This window comes from Nicotiana attenuata, chromosome 3 (genome assembly GCF_001879085.1).
Source record: "Nicotiana attenuata strain UT chromosome 3, NIATTr2, whole genome shotgun sequence".
NCBI lineage: Eukaryota > Viridiplantae > Streptophyta > Magnoliopsida > Solanales > Solanaceae > Nicotiana > Nicotiana attenuata.
The window spans coordinates 69,328,996-69,340,073 of NC_031991.1; the positions used below are offsets into that span (position 1 = coordinate 69,328,996).

The 11,078-nt window shown below is 43.9% G+C and overlaps 1 pseudogene; it reads right to left on the bottom strand.

Moving 5' to 3' along the window:
* Positions 572 to 3,098, bottom strand: LOC109224037 (annotated as a pseudogene).

An 11,078-nucleotide genomic window follows, 5' to 3' on the forward strand; every position in this document is an offset into this window, starting at 1 on the left:
TTTCAGAAGGGATTTGACCTGAGAAATATGAGTGAGAAAGATCAAGATGTGTCAAGCTCGAAAACCTACCTAAGTTAGGCGAGATGTTGGAATTAGAGAAGTTGTTCCAAGAAAGATCAAGCTTTTGGAGATGAGAGAGTTCGAAGACCTTGTAAAATTCATCGCATTTCCCTTCATTCCTTAAGCAGCAATCTATACTCGTATTCCATGAACTTGTTTTAGATTTAAGAGAAGCAAAGGTATTTATAGTAAACGTATCATTGAATTTTACAAGGGAAATGCTTTGATCTTTGGGGTATAGGGATGAAGATAAAGCAAGTTCAAAGAGAAAGATAACTAAGAGCACAATTGAGAGTTGCCCGTAGCCCATGTTTGCATAAAAGGGTTCAAAAGTTGGTAGTGAGAATTAAGCAAAAGCTATGCAAATATATATATATACATATATATATATATATATATATATATATATATATATATATATATATATATATATATATATATATATAGAGAGAGAGAGAGAGAGAGAGAGAGTGGTGTATTATATATACTAANAGAGAGAGAGAGGGGGGGGGGACATTAAACTTTCTTTTATGAATTAAATTATGTACAAGTTGTTCAAAATCTCACTATATATCCATGGAAATAAAAGCGAAGACCAAGGAAAAAGGAAGCATCAAAATTCAGCCTTTGACGGGCTCGTTGCTTCTTTCGTCTTCTCATGGTGATTTTGTGTTCTAGTTCTTCAACAATCCAAGAAAGCCAATTGGGAGTTCGAGCTGAAAGTATGAAATATGCTATGGATAATCCAATAATTAGTCCACTTCCATATCCCATAAGGGCAGTTTTCCAAAAATCATTGAGAAATTCAGAAGTGCTTTCTTGATCATCTAGCATAGATACTGTATTATTTGTCTCTGATACCCTATCTTTTCCACAACCTTTTGAAATCGGAAATCCACGTAATCCATCATTACCTTCATATGCATTCTTTTGAAATGTTGCAAATTGAGGTCCTAGAGGGATGCATCCTTCGAGATGATTATAGGAAAGATTTAAGACTTCAAGAGATATAAGCTGAGAAGCAAGCTATTCTGGTATCTTTCCTGCTAGCTGGTTAACTGAAAGGTCCAATGATTCAATCGAAGATAAATTTCCCAATGAGTGTGGTATGCGACCTTGCAACCGATTATGCGATAAATTCAAAACCCGAAGTGCAATAAGGTCTCCCATAATACTTGGAATATGTCCTTCAAATCTGTTAATTGAAAGATCAATAGCAGTGCGAACTGTCAAAATTCTACCAAGTTCAAGCTCCACTCCCTTGGTCGCAACTGTTATGGAATCTTGGTAATATATGTCTCCAAGATATCTTGGTGTTTCCATTGTTTGATCAATTGTCCTCATGGCTTTCAGATGTTGAAACAAACTCGTCGGTAACTTATCCGTGAAGGCATTGTAAGAGAGATCTAAGATTCGAAGCTTAGGAAACAAATTGTCCATTCTTGATGTTCTGATGGGTCCGTGCAGTTTATTCGATCTCAAGCTTAAAACTTGCAGCTTCGGCAGAGTTCCCAACCACATCGGAGATGTGTCTTTGAGGTGATTATCTCCTAAATCAAGAACTTGCAACTCTTTGCAATTGGCCGAAGATCGAGGGATTTCTCCTTCTAGTTCATTGCCACGCAAGTTGAAGCTTCTGAGTACACTTCTAATGCTAAAAGTTGTTGGAAGAGTCCCAGAAAGATTGTTGTGGTGCATATCCAATACCTCAAGATAACCACTCATGTTGCCAAAACATTGCGGAATTTCACCCTTCAGATTGTTTCTATCCAAATCTAGAATATGTAGTAATGTTAAATTGCAAATAGACAAAGAAATCTCTCCACTAAGATTATTCTGTGACATAATCAAAACATAAAGGCCACTGATATTACTTAAGCATCGCAGAATTTTTCCCTTCAGGTTGTTTCTCTCCAAATACAAATGTTTCAATAATGTCAAATTGCAAATAGATGAAGGAATTACCTCAGTGAGACTATTTTCAAGGAGAATAGAGTTTGCAAGTTTCTCAAATTTCCCAATGATGCGGGAATAGAACCATTGTAGCCAATTCTAGGTCAATAAGAGACCTTAGGTTACCTATTTCTTCAGGAATGGAGCCAGAAAGGTAATTCTCAAAAAGAGACAAAAAGGTCAAGTTATTCAATTTCCCTAATGAAGCAGGAATAGAACCATCAAAAAAGCTAGAACTCAAAGCTAACTCATTAAGAAACCTTAAGTAACCTATTTCTGAAGGGATGGAGCCAGAAAGGCGATTCTTATAAAAATACAACATAGACAAGTTGGTCAAATTCCCCAATGAAGCAGGAATAGAACCATTAAGAAAGTTAGTATCCAATTCTAGGTCACTAAGAGATCTTAGGTTACCTATTTTTTCAGGAATGGGGTCGGAAAGATGATTGCTATAAAGATGCAAAAGAGACAAGTTGGTCAAATTCCCTAATGAAGCAGGAATAGAACCATCTAGAGTATTATTACCCAAATCTAGCTCAGTAAGAGACCTTAGGTGACCTATTTCTCCTGGAATGGAACCATTTAAATAGTTGTCCCATATGTGGAGGATCTGAAGCTTGGCTAGTGAGCCGATTTGTGGTGGTATTGCGCCTGAAATCTGATTGCTCGATAAGTAAAGATAGACAAGATTAGTGAGTTTACCAATTTCAGGTGGAATGGTGCCAGAGAGATTGTTCATGCTAAGATCAACATATTCAAGAAAAGGGAGAGATGAAAACGGAAAATCACAGAGCGTACCAATAACACTAGCATTTGTAATATTCAACCTATTTACCCTACCATTAAAGCATAAAACTCCATACCAATCCCTGCATGCATTAGAACTTTCTGTCCATGAAGCCAACAAGGAATTATTCTGGTTCTTGAAAGTTTCTTTCCATTTTAGGAGAGCAGTTGCTTCCTCGGAGGAAGCAGCAAAAGTAAATGTAAAGAGATATAAGAGAATGAAAAACTGAAGAAGAGAAATATTTTTGGGAACCATCATCATATACTGCTAAACGATAGATGTTGAGTTGGAATATTTTTGTTTTTGATCGATGAACTTGGTGCAGGGTATAGAACTTAAATACACCGTAGCAAAAAGTTTAATAATTTGTCATTTTGCTATTCAGAATGTTCAGATTTTTGTTGGAGAGCATTCTACACCACTCATCCCCATAACGACACACACAATCAGTCTTTACACACTCACAAAAGCTCCAGACAACACAATCATACACGGACTTCACCAAACATTAGTGGAAGGTAGTTGATGTTTAATACTTTAATGCCACACAAAGGGGATAAATTTGCTTGATTTATTCGTGTCGGGTGCACGTGTCACCATTGGCAAATCCTACACCGGAATGGGAGGGAAAAGTGATCAAGTAAAGCTTTAAAAGTGATGACAACACAAGTTAATATGGTATGCGCGCTTTTAATTTTGGCTCGATGTGATGCAGCCCGAAAGACAAATCCGTGAGCATCTACGCCCAAAGCGGACAATACGTGCCAAGTCACATAATTATCCTTGATTTATCCTTGTCGGTTTGGTGTGAAATTATGAACTAAATAATTGGAGCTGTTGTCTTCTTTTTAGAATTATGTAATGAGACATTCAAAGTTGAGAATATGAACTTAATTAGGAAAAAATATCAAGCTAATAAGAAAGAAAAAAAAACAAATGTAAAGAAAAATGAGAAACATGTTTTACGAAAGAAAGCTTAAAAGTGAACATAGGAATAGCCAAATCCATTATATGTCGGTTTCCACTTGAAATACATGCATGTTTACGATCCAGTAGGACTGTTCAATGTAAAACATCCAGGTGGTCAAGGGTAAGATTTCCCAGAATTCGGTACTGTTAGTCAATATTAATTAGCTTATTTTATTTATTAGTACCCATTAGAAATGGGAATCGGGAGTGAACTTCCAGTTTAAGTGAATTGACAAAAAAATCAAGTCATTTTAGATTATTCCCTAAAATACTCTATCAGCTTAACATTTTTGCCTAGCATTTAGGTTATGTTTGCCTTTTCAGTGTAACGACCCGACTGGTCGTTTTGAGCAACTGCGTTCGGTTCGCAGTTTGAGGTCATGAGTAGCTTCACACAGTGTATTATGACTTGCGTGCATCATCGGTTCAGGTTTTTAGGAAGTTCGGAAAGGATTTTTAGAAGTGACTTTCATTTGAGAAGCTTGAGGTTGAAAGAATTGACCAAGATTTGACTTTTGAGTATTTGACCTCGGATTGGAGTTTCGAGGATTCCGATAGGCTCGGGTTGTGATTTTAGACTTAGGCATATGTCCGGATATGGATTTGGAGATCCGTGGGTTGAATTGAAGCAATTCGGCGAAAGTTGGAAAAGTTGAAGTTTGGAAGATGGAGGAGTTTGACCAATAGTTGACTGTTTACCGTGAAAATGGTAACAACAATTAAATTTGTAAAATGGGATTCTAAAAATACGTGATCTATTCCCGAGCTAGTTTGAGAGGGTGAGTAGTGCTAAACGTGAAGTAAAATAATAAAGATCGAGCTAGCCAAAACGATAATCGAACCAGTAAGGGACGTTTCCGAGCTTAGGACAAGCCAATAAATACCTCGGGACCAGACCTCGAGCCTACCTCGGGCCTATCGAGGGTAATCTTATCGAGGGTAGTTGGGAAGGGAAGAACAGATAAATATACAAGCAAGTAAGGCTTTATATGGTCAAGTTTGAGCGAAATGTTTGAAGAACAGATCAAGAAACAATAAAATGATGAAGACGATCTCGAGATATAATAGACAAATCGAGAGAATAGCTATCGGTGAATATGATCTAAAACCAGAGAGGAATTTAGAGAAAGAGAGAGAATATTATTGCTTTCATTGTAAAGCCAACAAGAGATGATCCTACAAGGTGTTGGTGACCCTTCTTTTATAGAAAGAAAGGGGGGCGTCCAAACTTAATATAACAAACAAATACAATAAAATAACAAGATGTGACAGCCTGCATTTCTTTGTAGGAGAACTGGCGTCGAGCCGTTTGGAGAAGTCTCGCGGGCCCCAGTCACATCCCTCGGGGAATATCTTCGCCCATCAGGGTCTTAATCGGTGCTCGATCTGGGCAAGGCATCGGCTAGGTCTCGAGGGGGAACCGAACCGAGATCCCGTGCCTTCGGGATTTGCTCTTTGAAACACTATATCGAGGAAAATTGATCTCCCGATTTCCCCGCATACAAATAGTCTCCGCGTTTCTTAGAGGGAAGTGATAAGAAATATTTTTGACGCTCCTCCTCGAGGTCCTAGACATGCCATTACGCTGATGGCTCAACCTTTCTCCACAGAAGTCGTGGCGTTTTTCCTTCCCGCTTCTTTAGAACCTTTCAGAGGTATTATGATCCCTCGCTTTTCGGGGCCGCATCGTCGTTGTTGCCACTCTGTGCTGCCATTTGGTCGCTATCATTTCGTCTTCTATGAACGCATTAATTTTGTCTGTCGTTACACTTTTCGAGGGCGATAATGGCGCCGTCGGTTACTCTGTTTTTTTCCCTCTATATATATGGGGCTCCCTTGCGATTAGTTCTTCATTCAGGAGGCCTCCTTCGATACATGCTTTCCTTGCTGTCCTCGCTACTTTTCTGGCGTTTGTTACTCTGCAATTTTTGGGGCCTTATGGCCTTAAGATCTTTCGTCGGTCAAGCCAGGGGCCAGCCCTCGAGCTTTCCTGGACAGGACGGGCTTGTCCTGCTGTGATGCTGTTGTTGTTGTTGTTATTGTTGCTGTCGTTGCTGGCTTGGTATAGCGACATAGGAGGTCGGTGTCCCCCGATCTGGAGAAAGATTTCGGGTTATCCACCGCTGCTCAAGAGGGGGCTCGGATTATACACTGCTGCTCACCCTCCTTCACCGGCCTGGCGTGTTACACCCCCTTTGGATTCCGGGGGGTGTGGTGATTGGCTCCACTCGGCCGTTGCATTCCGGGCCGAGGCGACATCTCGATAAGTGGCTTCGGGATATGCAGGCGGAGTCCGCGCTAGCCGAATTTTTTGACCAGCCACTTTTCGCCTTCTTCTGGTATCCCTTCGGCATTTTGCTCTTCTCCCGGCTTCCTTTTGAAGATGCCATTTCGGGAAGGTAGGGATGAGATCCTGGCGGGGGCCGGACTTGGAAGATATTGTCTTTGAGGTCATATGACCGGAAGGATGACTTCGGAAGCGCTACACGTAGGATGTTCTCTTTTGGACTTGTATGCTGCCTGTATGCTGACTTGTAAAAGAAGCTTTTGTAATCATGTAAGATGCAATTGTATATAAGGATTTATACGAATATAAATATGTTTTTTTTTACTGGTTTTATGCTTTCAGTCCCTGCCCTTTTCCGATATATCCTTATGTTTTTTGTACGCCTTGGTTTGTTGCCGACCGTTGATGAAGCGTTTTCCCGAACCCCGCGTTGGTCGGTGTGGCTTTCATCGAACCCGATAATCAGGCTTCCGACCGAGCTTAAGCCGACCCGACATATTCAGGCCGTTGACTCCCTCGGATCACGTGGAGATAGTTGACGGCATCTTGGGTTCCTCGAGAGAGGCGTTGAGAGGTGATCATATTGGGGGTCGGGGGGGGGGAGGCCCTTCTGGACCATAGATAATTCTCCGGAATGTGTTTGAATTTACTTTGGAGATTCGCCCATGCAGGTGCGCTACTTTGATTTTGTTCGGAGCTTTGATAAATGTGAATCAGCCTTGTTTTTATTTTTGCCACTTGACACGGGTTCTTTTTGGTCCCTCTGTTGGTCGGCCCAAGAGATCGGTGCTATGAGGGTCTCCCAAATTATGTTGAATTCCGAGGTTTCTGGGGGTAATGCCCAAAATGTAGGTCATCTTTCGGTACCCCGGAGATTTTATTGATCTGGGTGTGGATGATCCTCCCAGGCTGCCAGAGATATATTTCTGCTTTCTTCTTGGCATTTGTTTGCTCTTGCTCCCTTTGGGGCTTTTGGGGATGATACCCCGAATGGAGGCCATCCTCGGGTGCACTGGCGAGCCCTGTTGATGTGGGTAACTCCTTCAGAGAGCGTAAGGTTGGCTCTCGGCGTCTACTCCTACGGAGTGGAAGTCACGAACTCGGGCGTATGTCTCGTTTTTCGGCGTTGGCCACTGGCGTTGTTCCCCGACACCTTCTTTAGTTGTTTTCAGGTGGACAAGGAGATGTCCTGCAGGGGTGTATCTCGTATTTTCCTTCTTGTACATGAAGCTCCCTTTTGTGGACTTGCGATGGCCTTAGATCCGGGCTGGTTCTTTTAGGACCTGAGCCTTGGATAATCTCGAGCCTGATCTTCGAGGTTCACCTCAACTTGTCCTGCGAGAATGCCCCGGTTCAGATGAATGTGACCGAGAGACCTGAGTCTGGACTTTCGAAAGGGCCGGGGTAATCGATGCGGAAGCTGTATCAAGCCGACCTAAGGCTGATCAGAGATGGAGACTTTGTATGGGGAAGCTGTTGCCGTTCAGTCCGAGTTGAGTCGAGCCCTCGAAAGAGAGGGTCGAAGAACGTGTTTGCTGTTTGAACCTGGAGGGAGGCGTTCGAGGAAGCTGGAGCGATTGCCTTGTCTTTTCAGAGGAGTTGGCCTAAGCCAAAGTGGATGAAGGCGATGTTTGGCCACTCCTTGTGGACGCTGCAGGGGGCGTTCTTTTTGACGAAAAATAGAGGTTCCGTTGTTTCGTAACTTTGTTTCTGGCGCGCGGGGCGTGCCTGTAGGCGGCGAATGTTGTTGCATGTAATATAAGAAAAAATTTTAAGGTTTTTGTTCCTTTTGTACCTTTTTCCTGTCGCTGCTCTCGATCGCACAGATCGGTTTTGGAGGTAGTCTCCGAGTTGCATCATGGTCCGAGCTTGGGTAGGTCCTCCGGCTCCCATCTGCCTTTATGGGCGGAAGGCGGTGATCCTCCGTGCTTCTAGGCCGGAGCGATTTCATGGGTGCGTGTTTCGGGGATTTGCCTTTTCTGCCAATGGCGTATTGATAGCACCGCTTGGGTCGTCTCTTCAGGCATATCCGCTGTTTAATTATTCTCGGGTTCCGCCCTCGGGTGTCTCGAGACACATCAGGCGAAGCGGGCAAGCTAAAATAACCTTCGACTAGATGACCCAACGGTCAAAGGGTAACTATTTCGTGGCTTTTTTGCCGAGGAGTATCCCGATCAGGTCGGTGCGGGGGGGTCTTTTTCCCGGAGGAATTGGTCCAATCTAGGAGGATAATCGGGGAGCTTGGTTGTCGTTTGCCGAGGCCACAGAAGGCCTATTTTGACAAGCTATTTTCCTTTAGGTGCGGGGCGTAGATTTGACCGTTCTATAGTCACGAGGTCCCTGCAGAGGGAGAGGGCGCTCTGCGTGCTTGATATATATATATATATATATATATATATATATACGAAAAAAGAGAGGTTTTTTGTTTCTTTGTACCTTTTTGATTTGGGCGGAGCGAAAGATAGCGGCTTACTTTACTTGTTGGGGCCGAGTTGGAGAGGGCCCTTGACTGCGTAGGCAGTAGCGGGGAATATACAGATAAGGGGATTCCCGTGGCGATTCGGGCCAGCGACTTGGATCCTTTTTTGGACGCGCCAAGGGAGCGGAGTTTGATGCCGAGTTCCTGATATCTTGAGGTTTAGTCTCTGAGTCGTGTCATGGCTCGAGCTCCGTTTGGCCTTCCACTTTTCTTCTCGCATGTATGGGAGGAGGGTGATGACCCTTTGTGTTTCTGGACTGAATCGGCTTTGTGGGTGAGCGGCCCGGAGATTTGCCTGGGCTCATGTCGTGCTTCTTGGGCGTAGGTCGGATGCCTTCAGATTCGGTCTCTGAGTCGGGATCCTGACTCAGGCTTATCCTACCTTCCAGCCCGTTCGGGCTGGCGATAATGATTTTCATTCTCTGCCTTTGGGTGTTTGGCGATTTCCTTGGAGCTAGTCTCCGAATCGTGTCGTGATTCGAGTTGCAATTAGCCTTTGTCCCTTTCAGAGGTTCTGGTTGGTGATAGTGCCTTTTGTTTCCCGCCCTTAGGCGTTTGATGATCTTCTGGGTCCAGTCTCCGAGTCGCGGTGCGATTCGAACTCTAATTGACCCTTGAATCTCATTTGAGCTTTCGACCAGTGGCGGTAGCCTTTCTGTTGCTTGGTCATCGAGATCTTTCAGTATGAGGCCCGTAGGCTTGCTTATTTGGCGACAATGGCACTTACGTTGTTTGGTCGTAGAGACCTTCCGATATAGGGCCCGGAGGCTCGCTTAGCTGGCGACAATGGCACTTATGCTGTTTGGTCGTAGAGACCTTTTGATATGAGGCCTGGAGGCTTGCTTAGCCGGCGATAATGGCACTTACGTTGTATGGTCGTAGAGACCTTTTGATATGAGGCCTGGAGGCTTTGCTTAGTTTAACTATTTTGGATCCGGTCTCCGAATCGGGTTATGATTCGAGCTCACTTTAATCCTCAAGTTGTCAATTTTCAATTTGATGGTCGTAGAGACCTTTCGGTGTGAAGCCCAGAGGCTTTGCTTAGCTGGCGACAATGGCACTTACATTGTTTTGATGTAAGGCCCGGAGGCTTTTGTAGGCTTTGTTTTCCTCTCGTTAAGGTCTTATTGATTATTTTTCCTGACCCGTCGTCGGTTCTAAAAGAACCTCGATTTCAAGTCGTAATCGGCGATGTTTTGAGCTCCTCGGAAGGTTCATAGCCCATAGGTCGAGTAGATCGACGCTTTTTCGATTTTGGAGCCGACATGGTCGGGACTCATTTTTTGCCTATTGAGGAAAGCCTGTGTTTTAACCGGTTCTTTCCGAAGTAGATTCGGAGGATTTTTTTAGCAACAGTCGGGCGTCCCCGAGTCGCATTTTTTGGGCCGTAGCAGCCATTCCGACCGTAGTCGTATGCATTTGGCCGGGGCCATTTTTGATCCCGAGAAGCAGTTTTAGGCGTCCACACCGAGGGTATGCCCTTTAGGGATTCTTACAAATGCGACGTGTAGCCTAAACTGCGGGATTTTTCAAGCCTGTTGAGGTCTTACAGTTTGTCATGCCTGTTGAGGTCTTACAGTTTATCATGCCTGTTGAGGTCTTACAGTTTAGGGAGAATAGATCAGGTTTTGCCGAGGCTGCCCGTTAGGGTCTTACAATTTTGGATTTTCCAGTGTGTGGCGATTGGCGACAGTCTCCGAGTCGTCGAGTTCGCTTGAAGACAACTTCTCGTGAGCTCGGAGCTGTTTTTCGGAGGCTTGGTGAGCCCGGAGTTGTTTTTCGGGGGCTTGGTGAGCCCGGAGTTTGTTTTTCGGGGGCTTGGTGAGCTCGGAGTTTCGACCCTAGGGTCGTCCGGATGTCGGACTTCCTAAGTCTCCGAGTACCTCGGGACGTATTTCGTGGGGGGTGATTTGTTTCTTTTTGCAAAGCAAGGCGTTGGAGATATGCTTTGACTTATTGATGTGATATATGTGTTGTTGAGTTGGCTTGACCGGTTTTCAGGTCTATTCGGGCTGTTTTGTTGATTCTCACGTTGCTTTGCTTTTGTTTAGGAGCCTTTCTTTTCTCCTAAAGAGAAGGGGGATGGTTTTTAATTGCCTGGTATAATGATACATGTTCTCGTCTTAACAAGATTTGGCTACTTTGACTGCTTTGGCCTGATACATCATTTCCCCATATGGATCTTTATTCAGCGCTCCTCTAAGTCTGGTGGATTTCAGGAGGGATGCTCCCAGCCGCTTCGGGGTACTTCGAGCGATTTGTGCGGAGTTTTATCTCCTGGTGGCTTTGCGGGCGTTGCCTCATTAAAAACCTTGCCGGTAAAAACCCTTCTTCTTTTTGGGATAAAAAACTCGGTCTAAGGAAAAGAGTGCAACGGGCGCGCCTTTATTGGGGTGTCTTGAGATCTTCGGACAGTGCCAGTGTCTTGATATTTCCGATCAAGTCAGGCGCGCCTTTCTTTGGAGTCCCCGAGGCTTTCGGGCAGTGCCTGCACGAGGGTTAATTTCTATTTTGAAAATAAAATAAAAGAAACAGAGGTACCT